This window comes from Aulonocara stuartgranti (assembly GCF_965226115.1).
Source record: "Aulonocara stuartgranti genome assembly, chromosome: 5".
Taxonomy (NCBI): Eukaryota; Metazoa; Chordata; class Actinopteri; order Cichliformes; family Cichlidae; genus Aulonocara; species Aulonocara stuartgranti.
The window spans coordinates 9,145,856-9,173,289 of NC_138943.1; the positions used below are offsets into that span (position 1 = coordinate 9,145,856).

At 39.5% G+C, this 27,434-nt stretch overlaps 1 protein-coding gene and 1 long non-coding RNA gene across 2 annotated transcripts in view; both read right to left on the reverse strand.

The window, feature by feature from the left end:
- LOC309707546 (plexin-A2-like) overlaps positions 1-7,161 on the reverse strand; it is a 91,097-nt gene extending 83,936 nt beyond the window's left edge. The window contains exon 1 of the mRNA XM_082534922.1: positions 6,807-7,161. The gene's annotated coding sequence lies outside the window, so the exon portion shown is untranslated. The remainder of the gene's footprint in view (positions 1-6,806) is intronic.
- Positions 7,162-8,161: 1,000 nt separating this feature from the next.
- Positions 8,162-27,056, reverse strand: LOC309707505. Its single transcript, XR_014276996.1, has 3 exons — positions 27,044-27,056; positions 19,826-19,915; positions 8,162-8,229 (listed from the first exon to the last, which is right to left on the reverse strand). It is a non-coding gene; the product is annotated as an uncharacterized lncRNA (long non-coding RNA).
- Positions 27,057-27,434: the final 378 nt, after the last annotated feature.

Genomic DNA, 27,434 nt, shown 5'->3' on the forward strand with positions numbered 1-27,434 from the left:
CTCGAGCCTCAGAGGACATAATGTGTAGCTTGGATGCTCACACTGCAGATACCCACAGAATATCTTCACTTTGATATTGCTCAGTCAAATTTTATGACAGTTGGCCCGTGGTTAATTTTTATCATTATGTTCTACAATGTAAATTCAAAGAGAAGCACTTTGCCCAGTTGGAAGGGGGCAATCTTAAAACCAGTATTTAGACTAATGGCAATAACACTTTGGGAGGCAATTGTTCCCTGGAAATCACTGCAAACTGCTGTGAATTCATTTAGCTTCATTGGCAGCTCGACTGGCACCTCTGCGTGTCCCAGCATTTTTTATATAATAAAAAACAGAACAATTATTTCCTTTTCTCTGTGCTTGTTGTTTAGTTTATTGGCAAGCGTAGATATTACAGGCTTTAGGACTCTCTAGCCAGCCACAATTCTTGATGGTAGAGTAGTGGAGGATGTCCGTGGGGGACAGTAAAACAGCGCTATGTCATCGCAACTAGCTCGGCTTCTAATAACTGCAGGATGCTGCGCAGAACCTGGGCAGTTGTAAATGTGACATAGGGGACCAATTCCAACAGATCACCACAACACAGTCAGCAGCCTCCTCTGCAATGCATTCCATTATCTCAGGGCATATGCATTATACATGCAGATACAGTACTTTATCTGAAATTGCTGTTAAGAGCAGGGACCAGATGAAGGGCACTGCTGCCACAGTCAGATTTAACCATGCATGCCTTTCTCCACCCTTCCCTCTTCTCAGCTCTGTCTCCTCTTCCATAAATCTCGTTGTTGGTCTTCCCTGCTTAATGGTGACCTCAAGCTGGCTCATCTCAACTGCTGAGGCCCTCGTGTTGCATATATGATGAGCATACAGGGGAAAGACAAAGTGACCTCCAGCGCCGTGATGAAAACCCATGCAGTTCAAGTGCAATAGAGGGTCTTCTATAATTCAGCAATCGCATAGGAAGACAGAGTGAGCTGTCTTTCTTCTGGAGCCACACAGCTAGCGCCTGTAGTAGTAACCTACATCGCCTCAGAGCGAGGAGTAAACAGGTGTGTTTGATCAGGTTTTGGAGTTATCTTTCTGCACCCGCACAAAGACAATGAAGATGGTGAAATGAAGACTGGGGACCAAATACAGAACAGCTCACCTGTTTAGTTATTTGTACTATAAGATAATATATATTAACTACCAGCTTTATGTTCAGAGGGATGGCTTTATTGTCTGTTCGCACTTATATATCTGCCTTTTTTCTTCTTTTTTTGGCCAGGTTGTTATTGCTCTCTCTAAAGCAAAGCTATATTTTCCTCAGACCGACTGACTTACTCTACAGATGTGCAGGACCATATTGATTTCTCATGCATAAATCAAGGAGACCTGACAAGGAAAATACTTTACATTTGGCAGAAACTAGACCTCACTGAGTGTATGAATGGGGAAAAAGCAATCAAACACAGTGATGCAGACTACATTTGAAGCTGTGAAGCACATATGTCCATGATTCCCACACCACTGCACACAGAAATCAAAGAACTTATTCCAAAGAAGCCTGTATGTTTCCTCGGCTTCCTCCCGCTTTGCCCATATGGTTTCGTGGGGTGGGAGATGCCAAGGTTGGAGGTAGCTAGCACGAATAATTACGATCAAAGAAATTACAATGCAAAAGGAACAGCTGCTACCTCGACTGCTGACAAATCACTATGAGCAAGAGGAGACTGCAATAGACGGCGAGTCAGGGAGAGTAAAACAGGAAAGAGGAGGAGAGATGGTGCATGTTCTACTATACAACAACTTTCCCTCTAAGTATCTGCTACTCCAAAACCCATTTAACATTTAATCCGCAGTGCAAATAAGGCCTTTGGTGGCCATTCACCCCAAAGCTGTACAAATACAAGCATCTGCCCAGATTATCTCAGTCAGACTCTATGGTCAATCCAGCCCGGCCTCTTTCTAATTCTACCCGTCAGAAATTCTATCCTACTTCCTGAGCCTCTCACATGAATTTGAGAAGAGTCACAGAAATGTCTTCAATGTCCAAAAATAGAAATAACCTGGTTTGAAGTATAGTAACCAAGTGAGTTAGAATTTTACCAAAACTGCAAATGCAGGTGAATTTCTCTCAAATAGAAATTCACTTCATGGCAAATGCGTTACATTTTTTTTAATGCTTTATCACAACTCCTGCAGGAATAATGCAGTATCCTTTCGTCTCAACTTGCCCTTCCTAATAGGATTTGCTTGTCAAATTAAAATTGAATACTCCAAGTCTATTAAGCTCAGTCCCACCTGGTTTGTAGCTGCCAACGGCTGATCACTATACAGCAGTCTTAGATGTAGTCCAGACAGTCTGGACTTCTATGACATGTTGCAGATAACCTGGTGAGGACAATTTTGCAGATGTAATCACTTAAAGTTGTGAGGCATTATTCCAGACATTAGTCATTTACTTTTTTGTAAGACAGGGCTTTTACAAAGTGGACCCAAATACTCTGTCTTCCCAGGTGGCAAAAAAGAGCAATTTGACGGTGTTCTGTAATGGTGATGGTGTTTCATAATTCAGTCCAATTTGGTTTAAGGTGCCATCTGTCCATTTTTCAAGCCCTTATCTAACTAGGGTTACAAAACCCCATACCCTGGATTTGTCGCTAGTCTGTCTTATATGTTTCTTTAGAATGTGGGAGGAAACTGGAGCACCAGATGAAAATCCACAGTGACATGCAAAGGCCAAAAGACAACTGCAAGTGCTAACTACTGAAACCCTAATGAACACCAGTTTGAAGTGCCAGACTTATTTTATATAATCTTGAAACCTCTGTTTACATCATTTAGCAGCCTCTTGTTTTTTGAGAACTGGCAAGGAACTGGGGTTGGCTTGCCTCAGTCGACATGTAGAGTCATGTAGAAGTATCCCTGGGCATGATACCACACCCCAGGCTTTCCCTGAGCCATCTATCAAAGTTCAACTGTTTTAGTACTCAGCATCACAAACATCAAATATCCTATGTTTTACCTTTTTAAAGGTGTAAAGAAATGTTTCTTTTTTTTTTCAAAGGCTGAATTAATGTTTAAAACATTTGGTTTTAAAGCCGTCGCTTCACCAGTCAGCTGGGATAGGTTCTAGCCCCTCGTGACCCTGACAAGGATAAGCAGGAAAGAATGGATGGATGGATGGATGGATGCTACACCTGTCAAACACTTAATTAAAATCTGTAGCAGCCTTTATCATCTTTAGTTATTATCCATAGACTTAAGTTGAAACTCAAAAATATATCTTAAAATAACAGTAGGTCAAAGAGCTGCCAGAGACCACAAATGTCATAGTGGCTTCTTTGTGCTTTCAGATTTCATATTGGGTGATAGATAATTACACTACAACACTTCACAAAACTAAGGAAGAAAGACGAAGAAGCCATGTTTTAGAAGTTATTCGAGTATGATTAGTTTGTTGAAATGGTACGAAAGAGATGGATTAAAGTGAAGTTACATGGGTTTAGCTCAAACACATAAAGACCAATTTCTTTCCATGTTCCATAAGATATAATAACATAACCAAATTTTACCAAATGGCAAGTTTTAGGTATTTTGTATGTAAGCTACATGAAGTAAACTGATGTGCTGTGAAATTACCAAAGTCTGGCTTGAATATCTGCCTCAAAGGGCAGAAAACCCACCAATTTAGCACAAGAGCGATTGTAAAAGTTACAACAAAAGCAGCCGAGATATCCTAATGTTTGTGATCCATTATATGACCCAAGTTATGAAAACACTGGTTCCTGTACTTCCCATAATATTCTCCAGTTATTGTTAATGCTTTTTCAGACATCTGAAAATTTTTAGCCCAGCGGTTTCAGAGCCATTAAACTGAATTTCATGAGTAATATAAGAAAACCGATTACAAACGGATAAACTTGTGTCAATGCATTTCAGATTTAAAAAAACTCATGTGACATCACTTAACTTTGTCATCTATTTTGTATGGCCATATGCTGTCTAAATACAGAAGTGCCAAAGAAATCATGCAAAACAAACACATCAGCAAAGTTATTACACTGTTTGTATCAACAACAGTGTGACAATCTGGAGGCAATGCGCCATATTGCAAGACCGCCATCACTGCATGCTGAGCGCTGCCAAAGCTGCCATCTGGCAGGTGAGCTGCACACTTTCCTCTCCTCCCTCTCACTTCTCCTCTCCACTGTTTTTTACCACTTCTCTTCCTCGCTCTTCCTATATTAGACCTTCTCACCCCTGCTACCTAGCTATTTCCACTTTTTACACTCCTGTCTAACCCTGTAAGGTTATTCTTCTCCACATGTACTGTATATGCACCTCCCTCCAGGCCTGGATCACACACTGAAATAAGTGGAAGCATGAAGCCTGAAAGGTGGAAGCAAGAGAGTAAAGACTAAGGACAATTTCACATTGGCTGTGCTTGTTCATCTGCAGTATTTTGTTCTGTCTGCATTTCCTTCTTTTTTTCCTTTCTCTCTCTCATCAGTGTCGATTTCATATCACTGTTTGCTCTCCTCCCCGTTATCGCAGCCCTCTCGTCACACTTCCTTCTCTTTATGTCTCCTCTTAGCAAATATGCACTCATATGCAAAGACGCACCAGTAAATAGGCACACGTATAACACGCACATTCACACGCGTACAGTATACACGTGCAAACACACACACACACAAACTGCAGGCTCGACGTCTTCTTCCGCAGGCTGTAGCATCTGAACAGTCGTGTTTAATCAGTGTCTCCATAGGCAACCGGGGGTAGCGGTGGGTGGAGATGGTGAGACTTGGAGGTGGGGGGTCTCCAGCTATGGGCAGTAGCAGTGAGCTGCTGTGCACTCACACACCGTGTAAGTGTGCTACATACACTAATTCGTCTGATGTATTATTGGAGCAACTGTGCGTCGCCTTTGCCTCTGACCCACGCTGCACTCCCTGATATTGAAAATACTTCAAAATCAATGTCACAGATTGAATTGGCAGTTGTTTTAAATCACAAGCTGTTTTTTGCAGTGTAGTAATAAAGCATCCCTCTTCTTTTTTTCTTATCTTCTCAAACATAAAGTAGCTCATTAATCTCTGTAGAAGTCTGAGATAACACTTAACTCCTAGCTTGTGGGTGAAAATGACAGAGACAGATGCTCTAAATTACTTCACCTACACTGGTCCAACATTGCCTCTAGGGTCAAAAGACTCCAGAATAATTCACCTATATTTCCTCAGTACAAGAAACTACCACTACAAATGCAGATGGAGGAATTACATCAAATGGTATGTATAGATCAATTAAATCAAACTGCCAATAACATTGATTTTTTTTCCCCATTGGCTTACTTTTAGACTCTTAAAAAAGTTAAAATATAATTTAAATTTTACCTAATCAGAAACAAAGTTTAATCTCTTAAACTTATGAGCGTTCTTTTTTTAACTGATATCACTACTTTTAGAAATCTTCCCCTGAAATTTCACTTACTCCCTAAAATCTGGGCAGTGAGTGAAAACCTCAATAGTAACTTGTTTTTCCAGAAATTCTATCCTGGTTATTTTGTATTTTTTCTTTACAGTTTTCCTAACAAACATAGTTCCCACAAAAACTGATAGTACTGTGGATAATCCTCAGCAACTTGGAAAGTGTTACTGTCACAATACAAATCTCAGACAGAGCTTTATCGTGTAAGACACAAAGTATGTCTTTTTGTTTGCTTTAAAATGGCTTAGCTGAGGAGTTAGGAGTGGGTAATCCTCAACTATACCTCAGAAGAATAGGAATCATCATAAACCAAACCCTTAGTTTCATTCATTGTTGTCAATTGCAAGAGAGAGAGAGAGAAAAGTAATGTGGAGATTCATTTAAATTCTAAAATTAGCAGGCAACTGATAAAATGCCGAAGCGCATGACTGGCAAGAGCATGCTAAAAGAGAAGCCAATCTCTCTCTCTCAACGAGAGGCTTTTCCCACTCTGGAGGGGCCAGGAGAATAAAAGCTAGTCCAACTGGCCGGCCAGATAAGCCAGACCAGAAAGAGCATACAGGGAGAAGAAGGGCTCATCTGGTTTGCATGAGGGGTGAGAGTCAAAGAGCCGTGAATCCAACTACAACCGCTCCTCGCCCCCTCAACCACCATACAGAGGAGAGCTCAAACAAAGATGCACTTAGTGAACAGCATTGTTGTAGTTGGCACCGCTGCAGCTGTGTGTGCTTTAGTTCTTTCAGACTCAAGCTTCATCTCAGCTCTTGCCCAGCTTTATCAGCATCCCAGTGGCTTCTGCTCTGCCCTGGCTGCCAAAGCAGCACGAGCTCTGGCTGCAGGGCAGCAGCGGAGAGCTGACTGTCTCCAGGCTAAATACTTCACTCTGGTATTCTCCTGATGACCAATAATCTGATGAACTGCCCAGAATAATCTAAATGTCTAAAGAGTTTTGGGAAAATCTGCACAAGCCGGTGGCTTTCGCAGGCTTTGTGTAAAGCAGAGTTATTGATAAGAAGATTATTCCCATCAAATCTAATACAGAAATGCTCTTGCCTGAGGATCTGATTGGTACTGAAGCTGAGGCATTTACAGTTGCTTTGTTTTCAGAACATCAGCCCACATCTGCTGGTTGTTACAGGTGGTCAGCAGAGCCGCAATTTGTCCAATTAACACGTGCATTCTAAATCATAACGCCATTCGGAGTTCACGCTCGCTGCGCGTCTTTTCACGGCGTCCAAGGTGCGTGAAGTCTAACAACTTTACCCTTCTGCACAATGCAGAGCTGCTCTACAAGCTGCCGCTCAGCTGCTAACACCAAAGGATAGCCCACTCACCTTGAAATAGCAGGAGACTCATTCATGAGTAGCGCAGATCCGGTTATTTCGCTTGAATATTGGGAGAAACGTCCCGCGTCTCAGTCAGTGAGTCAGTCAGTGGGCTAAATGAGTGTGGACGACAAATACAGCGAGATAAACTGCCGGTTAATTTATTCTACGCGCAGACGCGACGCACAGCTTGTAAAGTCATCTGGACAGCAGTGAGCATCTCCCTGTCAGCCGCTGAGAAGGAGACGATATCAAGTGACCCTCCCGCCTCGTTCAGGGATTGATCATTTTCTGTAACAGGCTGTCATACAACCCCATCTCCACCTCTCTCCCTCCCTCCCTCTCTCTCTCTCTCACTCTCTGTGTGGATGCCGGTGCTACATGAAGTCACCCATCAGTTCACTTGCACCTCACGTACAATGTGCGCTTTTAGACCCGACCTCCGTCGCGTCATCTTTTGGCACAACTTGGGCGCGTTGCAATACCTGTTCTATGTCTTTTTTTTTTCCAGCGGACGAATAAAAGTTCCTGCGCATTTGTTTTTCAGTGGAGATGGACACTGACAATGATTCATTCTAAAAAGTCGTCAAAACATTTGGTAAAGAGCCGACTTCTAAATGCGCTTACAATTCCATTCAAATTGGACCTAGACTGCGTGTTATCAACAGCACACAGGACGGAGATCAAGTCAGCGACCAAAATAGGCCTATTTGTCAAACGATTGTGATCTTTATACATTTGTGAAATGACTGCTTTCCATGTGCACAAATGGGCTGTATATTTTGAATCATGTATTCACACATCTTCTGATGGGAAAAGGAATTGTGTTGCAGCGGTTTACTCGCTCGTTAGGCCCGCTCGCTCAGTGTGTGATTCTCTAAGAAATGCAAGCATTCACATGTTTTAGAGCAAATTCTCTGTGCTGTATTTTCATTCACTGGCTGATATAAAGGCTCACAGCAGCCTGCACAAGTTCCAGCTGAAATACTGCCATCTGTAGGCTTAATAATGTGGCCACACTTTTTGTGTGTGTGTCTCAGAGCTCTAGCAAAGATCATTCATTTTAAGCCTTTTTAAGCGTTATAAACCATAAAGGTTAAAAAATATATGATTGTAACAATAAGGATCTAGTGCAGCATGTATCCAAACCCACTATCACCATTGTCCTGCCCATATTGCTGAAAAGCTCAGTAGACATTTGGGGGGGGGGGGTGTTTCTGGTGTGGATAGGAAGGGGGGCATGCAGCGTCCATCGGCCAGCTGTCTGCTCCTCATTATTTGCTGTTTGGTGGTTTGGAGATGAGTTTGAGATGTCACACTGGCTACCTGTTAGGGCTGAGCAGCTCTGGGTGGGCAGCGGACTCCCTCAGGCCTGAGCAGATGGCAGTTATTCCTCACTGGCCCCACGTCGGGTGCACGAGTTAACGAACCTCTGTGACACACACACACACACCACAAATACACACACATACTGTATTAGCAAACGCACAAGTCTGAACACAAACAAAGACAAATATACAAACTTACACTTGAGGCTAGTTATGCACATAAACTGTGCTGGGAGTTAATACAGATGCACACAGCTACAGATTTAAGTGAGAAGACACAAAAGCCTACAATAAAGACAGATGTGTTCAACAGACTTAAAAGGGGAGCAATAACAGACTTTCTTTCGACAAACTCCAGTTTGTCTTATAAAGAGTTCCACAGCTGTAGGATTTAAGCAGAAAATGAGCAATTTCTTTTTGTAAGGCTTCGGGAGCATTTGAAATGGGCTAACTAATTAATTTAAGTCTAAAATCAGTTCTGAAGAAGTGCAGCAAAAATGGGAGCGATGGGGTCTTATTTCTTTGAATTTGTTAAAAGTGTGGCATCTGGCTTTTAGATGAGATGATGCCAGAAGATGGTCCTGTGACTGGTGAGAAGTGAATTATAATAGTCTAAACTTGTTGAGATGAAAGCTTCATAAATGGCTGTGAAAATAAAAGAATTATAAACGTTACCATTCATATGCCAAAAGCTCACATCCAGATTGTAGCAAAATGCTTTATGTTGAAGGACAGAGTTGTAGACCTGTCTGATCATGTTTGCATCCAACAATTCATTTTTAAATATTACATTCTGTTTCTCCTGCTTTTCATCATATAAAAAAGGTAGATTAAACAGTAAAGGAGATGTCACCTGTGCTGAAAAGAGTAGTGATGTGTAATTACAGTTAATACTAAGATATGTGTGATGAGCCATGCCTGTATGGATGGCTTATGGTATTTTTCAAGGTTGCTTGAGGTTTTAATGTAGACTGTAAGTGTGTAACTGAAATGTGGGAGATTGTTATCTGTTCTCCACAGGTCTGGTGTGAATTAATTTTCAAGCTGGTGTGCAAATCCACGTTATCATTCCTTCAAGAGCCGCACTTACACTCTCAAATCTCTGGAGTAAACTCAGTGAGAGAGAGAGAGAGAGAGGGAGACGTTAGCTTTTTAGTTCAAGAAGTCTTGAAGGAGACTACCATACGTAAAGACAACATAATATCTGATTCAGCTGAGCAAAACTAAAGAGCGCTGGAATTAGAAAATATATCAATATTCATTAATACAACTAATAAAACAGTTACAGGCTACAGGTCCCCAGCAACTCAAAGTTGAAGAAGCAGTAAAGGGGATGCATTGATCTCTGTCTGCACACTTAGATGCTGAGAGTGAGTTTCACAATTTTGCATCAATGGGTTTTACAGCATAAAACTCATAGTCTTCTAGTATTTTATGAGAAGGCAAGGAGAAATAGGAAACAGAGTTGCAAAAACCTTTATTTAGCAAATAATAAAATCACAAACTTACGTGCATATTTGCCTAAATATCACAGCAGGAAGGCACAGCTAGCAGATGGGCTGATCGTATAAAGTACCTGCATTGTTAAGTCAAACCCTTCTCAAACATGAGCCTTGGCCTTGTTTATGACACACAGAGTAAACTTTTGGACAATGCAGGATCCTTGCAAGCCTGTGGACATTAGTGAAATGAGTAAAAATTCAAATGAAATCACACCTCCTCCTGGAAAATGGTGATCTGCAGCTTCATCAATATTGCAATTAGTTACTCAGGTAACCGGGGTGGTCAGTGAAAGGACTCAAGTGTGCCTGGTGTGTGTGATATTTTACTCTGGCATTGTTCTAATGTGTTCATTATGAATATTATGCTGTGGCTCTGGGCCTCTCTCACAGACAGGACCCAAGTGGAGTAGCCAGCTAGATGCAATCTACTTCATGGAAATTACCATAACAACACGAAGCTCTGCAAATGGAACGGCAATGAAAGACAACCGCAGGCCCAATCAAGCTGTCATAACACACAGAATAATAACAACTGAAAGCCATTAAAACCTTTCAGTCTGAACCGCTACACCTCACTGTGCAAAGAATAGGATTGAGAGGCCCTCATATCCCTCATTTTGCCTAAACAGTCACATATAAACACCAGGCTTTATCCAAAGCACATCCATCATTTCCACACTCTAATGTCACATTCATAACAAGGAGGCTCGTGATGGAAAACAATTATTAATTCCCTAGTTACTTTTTCTTCCTTAGACGTCTCTTAGAGGTGTTTTTTTCTGTGAGGTTGTCTATATTAATAGTTTCACACAGATGTTTTCCATCCAAAAGAAAAGTCAAACCAGGTTTGTATTTCACATCAGACTGAAGATTTTTGCTGCGGCAACTTTTTTGTGTGGTTGAGAAAATGTGGACCTGGAAAATAAAAATGCAATTTGGGAATCCATTGATTAGTCTGCTGACTTTGCCAGCGGGCAGTTTTTTGGGGTTTTCTTTGGGGGGGGGGGGGGGGGGGTGCGCTTCAGATGTAGCCAGTGGATATCAGGGCCAAGACTGCCTTTACAGGTGCATTAAACTAAATACAGCCTAAAGAGATCTGACCAAAACTGCTCCTGCACTGCACTTTTGTTTAAAAGAGCCAAGAGAAAAATACTAAATAAAGATTTTACCTAAGCTGAAGATCTACTGCGCTGAATGTGCTCACAAGCAGGTGAAGACCTCGGTGGTTAACAGTTTAAAAGTCTACTTTGAGCTTTGCGAACTTCTTATTTACATCATGAGTGCAAAAGGAGCGAAAAGGGAACTGCGAACAACTAACACTACATTAAAGTCCTCACCAAAACATCGATCGCTTATCATGGCCTGTCAGTAATACTTCAGCACATCTGCTGGGTATTACTCCTCATGGTGAAATACTTTAAAAACATTTTTTTTTATTTACAACCAAAAATCCTGGTACAATGTGAATGTTATCACATTGGAAGGTCCAGTTTTGTTTTGTTTTTTTTATTTTGATTAAGGACAAGCACCTGAATAAAACTGTTTTTCTGAATCTTCTGTTGATGAGACAAAAAATATAGTTTGGTGAAAGTGGCAAAGCTCACGGATCTGTGGCAGCAAATGTTTTTTAAATGATGTGTCCACCATCTGATATCATGACTGATGGACAATGCGCAGAAGTGTCAGTATTAAGACCAGAGTTATGGATGAGGCGACCCGATGATGTCTCACTGCTTTCATCGGGCAAAATCTATTTATTCTGTCATTTTAAAGAGTGTGACATGCAGTAAACATAAATGTATATAAAATGTCATCTAGAGCTAGCACTGGAGTGCATGTCAGTTTAATTAGTTTGCTAGCTACTTAGACATTCTGCAAGTGGCAATTGTTTTCCTGCAGCTGCTGAATAGAGAAAGGAAGAGAAAGGAAGCAGCCTCCTTATTAGATCTATCAAAAATAAAGGCCCAGTTCTTCAAAAAATATCCTTAGTATTTTAAAAAGTAAATCAGCTGCCGTTATCAGTGTAAACTGTGCTTCTAAGAGTGGGAGGCTTAACAAACAAAGGAACAGTAAGAAGGACAGAGTTTAAAGTAAAAACATTAAATGGTTGTTTCCGTCAGACCAGTTTTATATTTAGAGGAAGCCGAGAGAAGCCTTCAAACCAGGGACTTTTTCAGATTTCTATTAAAAGTGCTATCACCAGTAGGGACCAAGGACCACTTTTCCATTGGAAAATCAGGAACATTCTCTCAGAATTAAGTACCAAACCAAACCACCTGATTTTTTTCTTATAAATTTTGTGAGTCGTAATGATAGTAAAGTGTACCTCCAACCTCCATATTCATCTGTTAGGAGGCACAGCTAACCTGTGGCAATATGGCACCTTCACTGAAACACAAGATTTAAACACAAGGTAATGGAGCTATTATAATGTAGCCTAGTGAAAGAGACATAGACGGTATAAAAGGATGGATGCAGATTTCAGGTCTGAAAAGTGAAGCTAGCACAGAAGTGCCTCAGTTGGTTATAGCCCCTGATTGCAGAAAGCCTTTTAGTTGCATAGTATACGGTAAAAATGGCCTTTGGCTCTCTTGCTGTGATGATATTATGGGCTTAGTTCATTTTATAAATCACAATCATTTTTAGAGTCAGAATGCAGGGTAATACAGGCTATGCTTGCTGGTCTGTTTGTCCTCAGTTTCAAAGTCAGAGCCACCCCTTCCTCCACACGCCCAATTTCAAAACAGCCAAAAGCCCGAGTGTAAAAATATTTAGCTCAAGGCTTCATAACAGAACCTCACTGGCCGTGGGTGACGTTATGGTGGTTTCATCCATATTTCATGCTGTCTATTGCTCTGCAAGAAGTAACGTGGTGGGGGTCACTGAATCTGATGGTCTTGTTGTAGTGTTGATGAAAAATGGCTACATTTGGCAGGACCAGATTGCACCCTGAGCTGCCAACACAGATCTCTCACTCATGTTGCCAAATGATAAAGTCGATTTACATAAACCTGAAAAAAGGAGATTAGATGAAAGCCAAAATAAGTCTTCCTGTCAATATTTATGAGGCTGCCTGTGCACAGTTAACATTAAAAACATAATCATGTATTTTGTAGAATTATTAGTCAAGCTTTGCATAAGGAAAATGTTTGACTTCATCTACCTTTTTCTTTCTACCCATGAGAAATTTGTGTTCAGAATACAAGCACTGATGCTTCTACACAGTTCTGTTCAATCAATCACTTTCCTTGTTCAACAACAATGACTTTATGCATTTAGATTAGGAATTAATTATATTATTCATAAAAAAAAATCTCTCTGCAAACACACAGCCATCAGCTCATTTAGGCATACATCTTTTTCAATGTCAAGGTTGTTGTGGTGATTCCAGTAGTGATTTTGTATTAAACTTTCAGAAAGTCGAGTAGTTCATCAATTGAGCATTTCAGGCTGTATCATCTTCTTCCCTGAGTTTTATTTGTGAAGTCTGTACATGATGCTCCTTTCAATCTCAGTTGATTTTTCACACAAGCTGTTTCTTTTTGTATTGATTCCAAATAGCGCTAAAGGAGTGGAGAGGCCAAGTTTTACATTTACAAACCGGGTAAGCCGGGATGCTCTCATAGACAAGAAGGCGCTTGTTTATCTGGTGATTCAACCCCAATTCCACAAAAGTTTGGGCTCCTGCGTAAAATGTAAATAAAAATAAAATGGTAAATAAAAATAAAATGGTAAATGGCCTGTATTTGTATAGTCCCTAAGGACCCCAAAGCGCTTTACGCATCCAGTCATCCACCCATTCGCACACACTGGTGATGGCAAGCTACTTTGTAGCCACAGCCACCCTGGGGCGCACTGACAGAGGCGAGGCTGCCGGACACTGGCACCACCGGGCCCTCTGACCACCACCAGTAGGCAACGGGTGAAGTTGCCCAATGACACAACGACCGAGACTGTCCGAGCCGGGGCTCGACCCGGCAACCTTCCAATTACAAGGCGAACTCCCAACTCTTGAGCCACGATTGCCCCACGATAAAAAAGGCGATGATTTGCAAATCTCATAAACTCACATTTTATTCACAATAGAAAACACATCAAATGGTTCAACTCCAAAAAATACTAGGAAAAAATGATTGTTTCAATTTTCCACTGTGTAGCATCCCCTCTTCTTTTAAGAACAGTCGACAACAACAGTAGAGGATTGACCCTGCTAGAGAGTTCAGAGTCTTCAATGTCGTTTTTTTAATTTCATTGTATGCAAAATGTTTTCAATTGGTGAAAGGACTGGACTCCAGGCAGACCAGCTTAAATGACTACTACAAAGGTGTGCTGTTCAAATAGATCCAGTATGTGATTTGACACGGTCTTGCTGAAACATGTAAGGACTTCCCTGACAAAGACATATGTTGCTCTAAACTGCAAACGCAGCCTGTCAATTGCATAGGTTCTAATGCACACCCATACCATCAGAAATGCAGGCTTTTGAACTGAGCACTGATAACAAGCTGGATGATCAGTCTTCTCTTTAGTCTGGAGAACACTGACCGTGTTCTCCAAAAACATGGATGCTGCATGTTTACTTCTGGGATTACGTTTAATTCTAAAGAATTTCAAATTTCATTTTTTCCCTCAGTCCATTATAAATGAGCTTTAACCTAAAGGAGACAGTGATGTTCCTGGATCATGTTCACATATGGTCTCTTCTTTGCATGATAGTGCAGTCCAGCTCTGAGGTCTTTACACTGGCTGCCTGTCTGTCAGACGATAGACTTTAAAGTTCTGATGCTGGTCTATAAAGCTCTGAATGGTTTAGAACCAAAATACATCAGTGACCTCCTGACCCAGTATGAACCTTCCAGATCCCTCAGGTCATCTGGATCCTGTTTTTTATCAGTTCCCAGAATCAGAACCAGACACGGAGAAGTTCCAGTCAGCTTTTATGCTCCACATATCTGGAACAAACTCCCAGAAAGCCTCAGATCAGCTGAAACACTCAGTTTATTTAAATCCAGATTGAAGACTCGCCTGTTCTCAGCTGCATTTGAATAAAGCACCAAATCCGCACTGTTTACTTTTAAGCTTAAATTTCAAAACTTACATTTTAACTACTGATTTTTATCTACTGTTCCTTTTCTTTTCCATTTTAAATCATGCTTTTTATTTGTTTTGGTTTTTTTAATGTCTCTGTAAAGCACTTTGAATCACCTTGCTGTTGAATTGAGCTATATAAATAAACTTGCCTTTCCTTACCTTGCCTTTAACCTGCTGTTGTGGACGGTACGGTGAACTGTGTTCACAGACATTGATTTCTGGAGGTGTTCCTGCCCACAAATTGTAGATGCAGTTTTTTGTTTTTTGTTTTGTTTTGTTTTGTTTTGTTTTGTTTTGTTTTGTTTTGTTTTGTTTTGTTTTGTTTTGTAAATTGGTAAACTTTATGTCTGAGAAACTCTGGCACTTTAACATTTTTATACCCAGTTATTACTTTCTAAATGTTCGTCCAGCCATTTATTTTAGGTTCTAATTACTTTTACAACCTTTTGTGACCCTCGTCTTTTTTTAATATTGTGAATCAAATATGAGTTTACGAGATCAGAAAATCACTGAATATTGGTTTTATTTACATTTTACACAGCATTATAACTATTTGGAACTGAAGACTAAAACACAAAGTTTTTAACCCAAAGGGATCTTTAGTGCTGGTAATTGTTATACACAGAACAACATGCAGCAAGTCAAAAAATGACCTTTTTTTGGTCTAAAATATTGATTTGGAAAGAATTACACTAATTTCTAAATCAATATTGTATTATTGAATCCTCCTTGGCAACTCTCTTTCATAGTTCAAAACACTTCTTATTTATCTTTTAATCTGGATCTGCTGTGCTGACACCCAGAGCAGTGTTTCTGAGATGACCATATTAAAGATATCCAGTCTCAATGACAACATACAGAGGCGAGAGTCGAAAAAAAAACAAAAAACTGAAGGTTGAGTTTTTAGCTTACAGTGTTACATGTGTTAACCTCATCATTTGAAACGTTGGCCATGTTTAATATGAGCTTCCACTGTAATAACTGTATATACAACTTCTTTTCAACTTCTTGTTAATGGAAAGTATCTGCTGAATTTCAAAGTAAGCATCAGAATAGGAAAGATTTAAGGTGACTTAAGTGACTTTGAACATAGTATGATTGTTGGTGAAAGACAGGTTGGTCTTAGTACTTCAGAAACTGCTCTAGGGTTTCCTCTGAGAGAGAGAAAATATCCATTGAGCAATATATAAAATCTTGACACTTGTGTATTGAGTCTCATGTGTATTCTGTGTAATATATCCACATAAAATAACTGAGAGGACAAAGTTAAGTATTACAATAAAGCAATACTTTAAACATCTAGAATTTAATAAAAGCATAAAAAGAGATGTGTAGTTTTTGTTCTGTCTTTGTCTGCTTTAGCCTATCAGAGTAGTGACATTCTGTCAAAGTTTGAACTTTTTGGCCAGCCTCAAACCAAAGTAATACAGTTAAATTTCAAATTTGGGTTTAGTGGCTTGGGGATGCTTTAATGTCTTTGTAGGGCTTTATAAAGACAGATAAACAAATGTGTCAGTCCAGTGGTTTTCAAGCTGTCAGAATCCGAGGCATGTCAAACAGGAAGAAAAAGATTCAAGACACTGTTGCATAAAAATGGTATTTATGTCCTCTGGAATGATAGTAATGACAGTTTTCATTGTAATTTTCACTGAATGAATTTTTGAACATAACACTGACTTCTTCTTTTTTTGTGCTTCGCAAATGCAAGGTGTAATTTATCGCCTTATTAGACACTTCCACAGTCCAATAAATGTCTTTCTGCCTTTGCTTCAGGCAAAGTTTTTCTGAAGGATCTTTAGTCTGGAAGTGTCATTATATAATGCCTGGAACCACATTAGCATTATTTAACTCCAACATTCAGACTGAAACCTGTTGACTTCCAGGGTCCAGCTGAAGCCAAAAACCAGGTCGCTGTCACAATAATTTCTCCTGGCGTTATTTATATCTTAAAGTGTTTTCTCCACAAATTGATAAATTTTACCTCCCTACAAATGCCATCCCCCTTTCTATCAATCAAAGCCATTCAATTGAAGCATTATGTTCTTATACAGTAATTTTAAATTTTATTTATTAGTTGTTGTGCCCTTAAAATACTGCTCACAGGAAAAACACATAAGATAACAGAGAACTACTTTTACCCAACATGAGAACTACTCATGCAAATCACTTCAGACTTAGCACTGCACTGGTTTGGGTCCTCGGCAATATACCCTCCATGTTTGAAGTAGATCAAATAAGTGTTCTTTGTGGCATCTTAAAAATTGAAGTTCAAGTTTATTAAAAATTTTAAAAGATGTGTGGATAGGTGAACTGTATTGCAGATTTTTCTAATTATCAGTAAGCTTTATGGATAAGTACACTTATAAATGCAGAGTTCTAACTCTTATTACAGGCTTTATTTCACTTTCTTCACAGCCGTCTTTTTGAAAGACCTGCCAAGGACACTGTAAATGTGTTCACACAGTTAGTTTAATATAAAGTGAATGAATATGTCATTGAAGGTGAAACAAGGCAGCAAAATCAGACAAAAACATTATTTCAGGAATTGCTGCAAGACGAGATGTGTCAAGTTTCCTGTATTATAGACTCAATCCACAAATCAAATTAAATCTGCAAATTATAAAGTCATGACTGAGACCTCATTCACAAGTTTCTGGCAGACTAGAAATACCAGAGAAAGGTTTCCTCCTTTATGAATGTTATCGCCTCCGTTGATTGAATTGGAAGTAAATTGACCCTTTCCTCAGTTACAACAGTGAGTAAATGAAATTCTGTGCTCTGTTTATAAGAGCTCAGTGTTTATCTTCAGTTTATTACCGTCATTAACTCTGAAGGTATTTTGCAGGATGTCTCGTAGCGCTGAAGATGGAAGAAGAGGGCGGCAGACAGTGAGAGCCAATTGTGTGTGAATGTGATATGAAAACACACAGTTCAACCATCAGTCATGCATTTTCATCAGCTGACATTTGCTGACATTTTGCAGCTTCCCATTTATTCCAGCGTTTATAATGCAGCAAATCAATACTGTAAATATTGAGAAAACTAAGAAAAAGTGGAAGTCGAACATTTTTATGGGTTTCTATTAATCTAATCTAAATTATTAGATCATTAAATGCCTCCAGCCACATTTAATTGTTTTTAGGAACAGAGTGTTTATCTTATTTTTGATTCCTTATACATTTTCACCCTTTTAAGGCAAAAACAGCATCTTTCCCCTTACTCTCCTTCATAACATCATTACCATGCAATATTTACTGAAGATTACATGTATGTAGAACCGAGATTTCCCTCAATTAACTTTCTCACAAGTCTAATAATATAAGAATTCATAAGGTATAAAAATAAATACATTTCCAAAGCATAGTTTCATCCACCGGTCCATCTATCCATCCAATTAATTCAGGGTCACATGGGGTGCTGGAGCCTATCCCAGCTGCCATGGGGGAAGAGGCACAGGGTACACCATGGACAGGTTGCCAGTCTGTCCATTCACACTCACATTCACACGTATGGGTAATTTAGAAAACACCAATTAACCTAACACCACTAACTGCATGTCTTTGGACTGTCAGCGGAAGCTGAAATACCTGGAGAGTCCCAAGACCTTCTTGCTGTGTGGTAACAGTGCTAACCACTGTGCAACCATGCTGTCCCCATCATGATACATATCACTTACTATCACATTAATGAGCCCCGACACTGATTGAACTACCAGAGAGAGCGATGATAATGGTGGTCTTGACTTTTATTCATAAATAACTTTAGTATATTGAAGCCATGGAAAACTTACCTCCATACTATGAATATTTACTGAGTTACAGTGGAGAAGCAGATAAGGAAAATGCACTAAACACAAATGTCACAGCGACTGAGTGTTATCCATTGAAGCTCAGCTTCGAGAGTATGCAATAAGAATTACCTGTGAGTGTCAATGAAGCAACAAATTACAAAGAAAGTGTTGATCAATCCCGAGATCCTCTGCGATCCAGACCCTTCTATGTGCACAAAATCCAAAGATTTGAAAGAACTTTGATCAATATGACAGAACATTTAATCACCAGTGTTCTTTCTTCATTACACTGTTCTACTGGATTGATATCTAGTGACTGTGGAGGATATTTGAGTTCAGTGAACTTATTGCCATGTTCAAGAAAGCAGGTTGAAGTTAGCAGAACTTTGTGACATGGTGGTTTATCCTACTTGAAGCAGCCATTGGAAGATGGATACACTGTGATACACTCCTAAAGGGAATGACATGGTCAGCAACATTACTCAGGCAGACTGTGGCACCAAAACTATGCTCAGTTGTTGCTAAGGGGTCAAGAAAATGTCCTCCACACCATGGCATCACTACCACCAGCCTGAATAATTGATACAAATCAGAATAGATGCTTTATTTTATGTTGTTCATACCAGATTCTGACCCTACTACTCTGAATGTTGCAGCAGAAATTGAGATCAAACCAGGAAACATTTTTCCTATCGTCTCTTCTCCACTTTTGATGAGCCCATACAAATTGTAGTCACAGTTTCCTGTTCTTAACTGGTAAAAGTGGCCCCCACCCAGGCCACTCTTCTGCTGCCGTACCTCATTTGCTTTAAGGTTTGATGTTTTGACCATTCAGAGATGCTCTTCTGCTTACTTTGGCTATAACAAGTGGTTATTTCAGCTATTGAGCTCTGGTATCAGCAAGACATTTTAACCCAGAAAGCTGTTGCACTGGATATTTTTCTCATTTTTGGATCATTCTCTTTAAACACTAGAGATGGTTTTGCTTCAGCTGTTCTCTTAGTCATGTCTACATGCCTAGATGTTGCTGCTATGTGATTGACTGATTAGATATTTGTGTTAACGTGCAGTTCAAAACATGTACCTAATAATGTGACCAGCGAGTGCATATAGAAAACTGCGGACGTCATTACCTTTGTTTACACAAACTCATCTTTTTGTATTTGTTTGTTTTTAATCTAGCTTGTTTTTTGTGGTCTCTTTGTCTTTTAGTTTTAATTTTGGTTTGGAGTTCACTCCTCTTTCCCCACTCTGGGTTTTAGGGCTTCATCACTCAACTGTGCATTACCTGCATGCTTGGCTTGAGCAGTAACTTACCTGCTGGGATGTCTACCTGCTCCTGGAGGTCATTCCCTCTGCGAACAGGTGGACAGAATGTGATCAGCCCCCTCAGCACTTCCCTGTAGCCTGTGGAGCAGGATGCACATTTTAAGCCAAATCACTCTGGTTCTATGCCCATTGCACACATTTGAGCCTTGTTTATCCACGAGTTTTTCATAAAAAGTCAGGCAGGTAGCAAATAAATTAACTTTTTATTTCATTCATGACAAATTTATCCAAGCCCATTTTTTTGCTATCTGGCAGGTTAAGTGAAAGGCATTAGGAATGCGTTGCGAGCCTTTACTTATCACACTGTGCACCGTATTTTAAGAGTACTTCCACATTTAGGCCAACATCCAGCTTTTTTTCTATTAAAGAGGGCTTTGAAAATCTTTGAATATGTTTGACCTTCTTTACTGGAATTCATTTGCATCTGGCTTATTGGATGAAAGTAATTTTGTGTGCTCCATAAATTGGCATTTTCTTGTCACAGTTAAAAAATGGCAAAATATTCAGCAGGAACTGAGTGGAACCTTCCCTGAGGCTGCAAATTAATGTGAGGAAATACAAAACTGTATTTTTAACTAAGATGCGGTGAGTGAGTGTGTTTCAAAAAAGGTGAAAATGCATGAAACTGTGTATCGCATCCATTCAACCATGAGCTCGGCGAGATTTCAGAAGTTGCCCCTCTGGAGATGTTCCATGTGTCGTCTATTGAAACCTCAGCACAAATGTCAGAGGATATTTTAGTTAATTTGCGCATTAAGGAGTGTACCGGAGACTGTGAGTGATAATAATTCATAATTTGGTTTCTGAAAATGGCTGCTGATGAGTTTGACTTGGGTATACATTGGACCCTGGCACAGTATAATGCGTAGCACTGATTAGATCTCTGCAGGGTTTCTCTCACTTTCAGCCTTATTATTGGATTCTTTCACAATACACAGGGTGGATGAAGCCTGTGCTCAGAATAGAGTTTAATGTGCAGTGTCTCTGCCTTGGCAAAGGAAATCATTGCACAGTGGCTGAGCAAATAAAAGGAAGCAAGTCAGAGGGAGAGTGTGCCTCAGCATCAATCCCTGTTTTTTTTCCTTTTTTTCACAGTGAAGAACCATTGTTGTTTCAGTGCTAATATATAAAACAAAACAAAGAAAAACTTTAAGGTATAAACTTCATCTTTGCCTGTAGAAAGACAGAAGACTGAGCTACATTTTAGATGTTTATATTTTTTTTGCTAATCATCACTAATTAGTGGTGATGGCAGGGGGCTTTTCAGTACAAACAACCTAAATTTTAACCACTGTCAGAAAACTGAGGCTGTTGATATTTAGCATGCATGTGTTGCTTCTGCATAAACCTTAGATTAGCAGATCAGCATACTCACATTCACTAACACTAACCTAAAAAGTACAGCTGAGACTAATGCGAATATCAAAAACAAAGTGTTAAACGAAATAAGTAATTTTACAGAAAAGCACTAAATTTAAAACGTTGTTAAGTTTTCACAGTTAATTTTGAAGAGAACCTGAATTTTTAGGCCAGACTTTATGGCCATGCTTACTTGTGTCAAAACATTTTACTGAAAAGCATCAAAGGCTCACGAGTGCATCCTCTAGGCATAAATACTGTTTCAGTCTTGGCTTTTTTTTCCCAACTGTGGCTCAGGAGGTTGTCCACTAGTTGAACAGTCGGTAATTTGATAGCCGCGTCCTCCAGTCTACATGTCAAAAGGTTTTTGAGCAAGATACCAAACTCCTAAAACATGATGTGTGTCTGGTAGTGATTTTTTTGTATCTAGGGTACTGTGCAAAAGTCTTGAGCCTCACTTCGTTTCTTTATATTTTGCAATGAAAATGGGAAATGAGTGCAGTGGTTTTTGTTAAACATGTGAAAGCATAGATGGCAATACGGTGCATAAAGAAAAAACAGAGCTTGTATAATTCCAATGAGCTTTAAAGTCAGTGTTTCTTGTGTCCATTTTTCAACACACTCTGAGCTCTCTCAGGGAGCTTTCTTGTAATTTCTTTAAGTAGTCTTCTGAGATAGTTCTCCAGGCTTATTGACGGGCTTTCAAAGCTCTGTCTTGGCTGGCTTTTTGTTCTGTTGAAATGATCTCATACTGCTTCAGTAATGTTGAGGCCCAGGTTCTGGGAAGGCTAATCCACGACTGATGTGCAATTGTGTGTTTTTCTATCCGGGTATACATTAACTGCATCGGTGGTTTGTTTGGGATGATTGTCACATGCTTAAAACTGTTGCTGTTGCTTTCCAATTGGTATTATGTGGTAGATCAAAATCTGATTGTACTATGTTCATAATTCCATCAATTTTGACAAGATCCCCAGCACAAGAGGCTACACCTTATTTTTCAGTGGCTGTAGACAATCACCGTTGTACCACTCTCCTGACCTTCTCTGTACATAATGACAACAATTTGAACCAAATATTTCAAATCTGGATTCATCACTCCTGTTGTGACTGGTTTTCAGCCCAGTTCTTGTGCAATTTGCCATAACTCGTCCTTTTCCCCTGTTTTCCCTCCGTCTTGACAGCCACCCTTCCCCTTAGACCATTTCTGCTGAGGCTTTGGTGAGCATCAGCCTCATCATCAAACGAGCCAGATGCATCATGAATGGGAATGGCTCAATGAGTCATTGAGAAGACTGGACAAGCTAATACTACATATATTTAGTATGGCAAAGATAAGAAACAACCCAGAATTTTAAACTAATTTACTCATTGTCTGTGTTTAAGTAATTACCTTACATATTACCCCACTATATTATCTGATATAGTGATAAATTAATATCTGACTATTCATATATCCAAATAACATCACAGAAAGTACTTTTGTACCTTCATATTTTGTGAATTGATATGAACTGAACCATCCAATGTTAGGTGACGGCTGTGTGCGGACAGGGATAGGACCCAAGATGCAGACTCCAGAGACAAACTTAAAACAAAACAGCTTTAATGCTGAACGCAAACATAACATAACTGGGAAAATCTCAAAATAAACTAACACCGGTGGACTGGCAAAACACAGCAAAATAAACGGTAGATCGCGACATGGACACAGAGAAACACAGGGCTTAAATACACAGAGGGAGCAATCAGGGAATGAGTAACAGGAGGGAAAAACAGCGAAACCAGACACATTAACATTAGACATGGACTTCCAAAGTAAAACAGGAAACCTAACACAGACTCACAGGCAAGCACTAAAACAAAGGGAACAGAGACGTGGGACCAGGGCAGACACAGACACTGACTGGACGTGGAAATACAGCAGACAGGGAAGACAGCAACAAAGGAACACAGACAGAAAACCAAAACACTAAAACTCTAACCAAACCCCACCCAGAGGACCTTAACTTAAGAAAAACCCGTAAAGCAAAGCTAGAATATAAAGAAATAACAAAATCAAATAACCAAAAACACAAAACACTGGGTCACCGACCCAGGAACCCTAACATCCAACACTGGTAAATTATGGAATTCAGGACTTACAGTGCTCCTTTTTTCACTCCTTTTTTCACTATATTGATGGAGGAGGTACAGGCATTTCTGGAAATCTACTTGGACAGCAAACAACACAAGACCAGTAGCTCAGTTCCATATGTTTTATTTTTCATGCTGTGGTCCACTGTAGGCAAAAACTTCTGGATGAATGATACTAAAAGTATTAGTAAGCGTATTAAAAAGGCCTGGGGTTGGAGCAAGACAATGCACATGCAGCAGACAGGAGGATCACCAGAGAAGCACACTCTGCAAAAGACTAGTAGTAAGAAAAATGCTCCACTGAATATATATATAAAAAAAAAAAAACATTTTAATCGTCTAACCAATCTGGTTGTATAATTCCTCTTTCAATTTTAATGTTTTAAAATTTCATATATTTAATTTATAATTTCTTTCTTTCTTCATTAAGTTGTACAGCTTCCAAAGTCTTACATCTGCGAGAAAGGAAATTGTATTCTAATTCTTGCAATGAAACCATGACAATCTCCTCATCACTGCCACAATAACAAAAGGCAGTGATGAGTTAAAATAATTAATCTCTTGTCTATAACACGAAGGAGAAATATTCTGTGTATTCTGTGTGTCTTCGTATACAAAAATCTCTGATATCTGGGTGCTGAGGAATCTCAAATGAAAAATATTTCTATAATAAAAATAATGAAAATACATCAAAAACATCCCTGCAGGTTGTTTTTCATCTGCCTGCTGTCATATATGCTTTAAGTATTACAGCTCTCACATCTACCTTTTGGGCACCTTGCCATGAATGCACTTCACAGATAAAATATCTCTGATAAACACTGTGTCTGTCAGTGTTTTCTATTAATCACAATCCCCCCAGAATAATTGTTTAAGTTAATATAATGCCATTTTTGTCCGTGCCAAACCTATAGATAAGAAAAGCGAACAGACAAGTCTTTAAATGTCATTTTCAGCACCACAGATAGCTCTCCTCACTCATCTTCTTCCATGCAGCACTTTGAAATTGCTAGTCCAAAGCAATCACAAAAGTTTTGATGAGTATATATATCTGCTTTTGCAGAGCTCTGATGTGACACATTTGCCCACAGAAACAAGAAAACACACACCTGAGGCCAAATCCATATTTCCTTTTGGTGGAAAATAATTACCCCTCTGACAGGCCTGTCCAGCCCTCATATCCCACTATCATCCTGCAGTTCCTTATCTGGTTTGACGTTTGAATTAGTTGGTGCAATGTGCACATTTTCAGAGGTGAGGCCAGCTTGTGTTTGCTGTCACACAGAGTCACTACAGGAGACATGATGACCCATGCACCATGCTCCACTGAAAGCCCTAATAAGCGTACCCGGCACCCGCCACGAGGAAGATCTGCAATATCAACCATCCGATCAGCAGGTCAGATGGGATTTGTATTCTGAGCCTTGTCTGATGAATGAATCATTTCCTCTCATCTGTCTCTCAAAACACACTGTGTCGAAAGGCTGGATTGTGGAGCACATCAAATACAGACATGGATGTGAAGGGAGGGGAAAACACAGGCACAGGGCTGCCGTGAATATATGAGAAACGTCTTCAGGGAGAAACATGTGGAGGGAAAGAAAAATGGTTTTACATCGGATGTCTTCAGAGATATTTTCTTGGAGTTGTTGCAAGTCTACAGGCATTATTTCAAGTAAAATGGCAATTTAACTTCATAACTTCATTTCCTCTCCCTCTGTGTCCTTTTCTCTCTCTCTTTAAAGCTCATTTATCTTAATTAGTGTCTTAAAGCAATTATTCTTTGCAAGCTGAGTGATTGTATTTTTGCCTGTCACAGTAGCTTCCTGTTAGTGTTTGGCTGGATTTCAAGCAGGATTTGTCGTATTGCTCAGTGGGATATATTATTAGACAAGCCCCTCTCCGCTATATCCCAGATCTTCAGGATATAGAGATTGTTTAGACACTGTTTCTTTTCCTGAAGAGAAATCCACACAACTGTTTATTTCCATTGCATTTTATGAACATTTCACATAAATTCTACTTTCTTTAAAGAAATACCACAACATTTTTGAGAATATATAAATTTTTAAAAGAATTAGATGAGAGGAATGATCCAAGGCGAGCTTTGCATATATTCATGTCAGGATTTGCAGGTTAAGGACCCAAATTCAGGGGTCAAAACACAGGCAGAAATAACAAAAAAAAAAAAAACTTTTATTAAGTTTAATGCACAAGTCCAAAAATCCACCCGGGCAACAGAAACTCAAAAGGCATCAGAGGAACAAGGAACAATGAAGGCAAGAAACACAGATGCTCAGACAAAGTATAATAATACCTCTTGCAATCTCTTGATCACAAGAGTTAATCAAGGGATTGCAAACACGCGGGAGGAGGCATTCCTGAAAATAATCCAGACAATAACTTAGCAAATTATTTTTTTAAAAACAAGAGTGAGAGCACAAAATAAAGCAGGAATTAACTAAAACAGAGACGAGCAAAATTAACAAGGTACAAGGGGACTTGAATGATCCTCTGAAAGATTTCTAAAGTAAAAAGGCAAAACCTGAACTAACATAATTAAAATAAATGAACAGAAGACTCCTAATAATATGAGTTTCCCAAAACTTCTTGAAATATAGCAAAACTTGCAGGTATAACAGTTGGTTCACTTATCTCAGCACAAAGGCTCGAAGTGATTTGAGATTTCTACCATGGCTATGTTCAGAATTCATAAAATCTTTACAGATTTGTAAGGACTAAACCAAACAACAACCACCAGGACTGAAAAATTAAACCCAGGCAAGTGTCGAAGACTGCAGTTTCAGGAATAGCCAAAGATGAGTCAGTTCTACTACTACTATAAAAAAGGTGGTATGTGAAGTTGATTTTCTTTTTTCTTTTCTTTTGTAAAACTCAGCTGCTTAAACTGCATTTTTAGAGGCAGAGCGGCTTTGTATTAGATTTGGGATGTCAAGTAGACCACTAACTTCCTGTTAGTGTCACCTCAGCTATCTGAATAACTGATCTGTATCTGCTGAGTATGTTTAAAGGTCTTAATGCAGTTTTCTAACAAAAGGCAGAAGGCGTTTGTGCACAAGTCTTGATGAGTGACATTTCAGTTCACATTTGCATGTTGGTTTGGCGCTAGATAACAAGTATCTCTGTCTATGTAATATGCTAACTATGCTTGCTAGCATATAACTTCGCACACCACCCACTTGTCTAAATATGGTCACTACTCAAACAAAAAAAAACAGTCAGTGAGGTCACAGTGCTGCTTAAAATCTATGGATTAAGATACAAGATGTAAATTAATGTAAATTGTGCTTTAAAGGTGCTTTTCAGCAAATTTTGGCAAACTTTAACCTTCTGAACTGAGCCAGAGTAGCCATTTTCAGTCGCTGCTCTAATCAAAGTGGCTTCTTGTCATAACTTCATATGTACCACAAAAACTATGATGGCTAAATTAGGTATAAAAGGTGAATGTGAAGTAACAGGAATGAAAATTAGCATTTCCAAATCCGAGGCCATTCTCAGCCAGTGAGGGATGACAAAATTAAGGACTTTAAATATCTCATTCTCATCTGTCTTGGTCTTATTCACAAGTCAGTGGCGAACTGAGTGTAAGATTGACAGATGGATTGTTGAAGCGTTAGCAGTAATGTAGACACTGTATGGGTCTGTTGTGCAGAGAGAGGAGTGAGTGTGAAAGCAGGGCTGTCAGCTTACCAGTGGATTTATGTTCCTACCCTCACCTATGGTCACAAGCTTTGGGTAACAACTGAAAGAATAAGATTATGGATACAAGCAGTAGAAATGAGGTTCCTCCAAAGGCTGCCTGAACTCTTCCTTAGAGATAGTTGAGATGGTCAGTCAGAGTAGAGCTGCTACTTCTTCATATCGAAAAGAGCAAATTGAGAGGGTTGCAGGATGTTCTACTAGAAAGAGCCCCCAGGGCAGACCCATGACACACTGGAGAAATTATAACTCTTGACTGGCTTGGATGAGCTGAAGGAGGCGGCAGGAGAGAGGGAGATCTGGGCCCTTTTGCCTAGACTGAGGCCCAGATTGGCTTCAGAAAATGGTTGGATGGAGGGATTTATTTTTAATTCAGATTTTT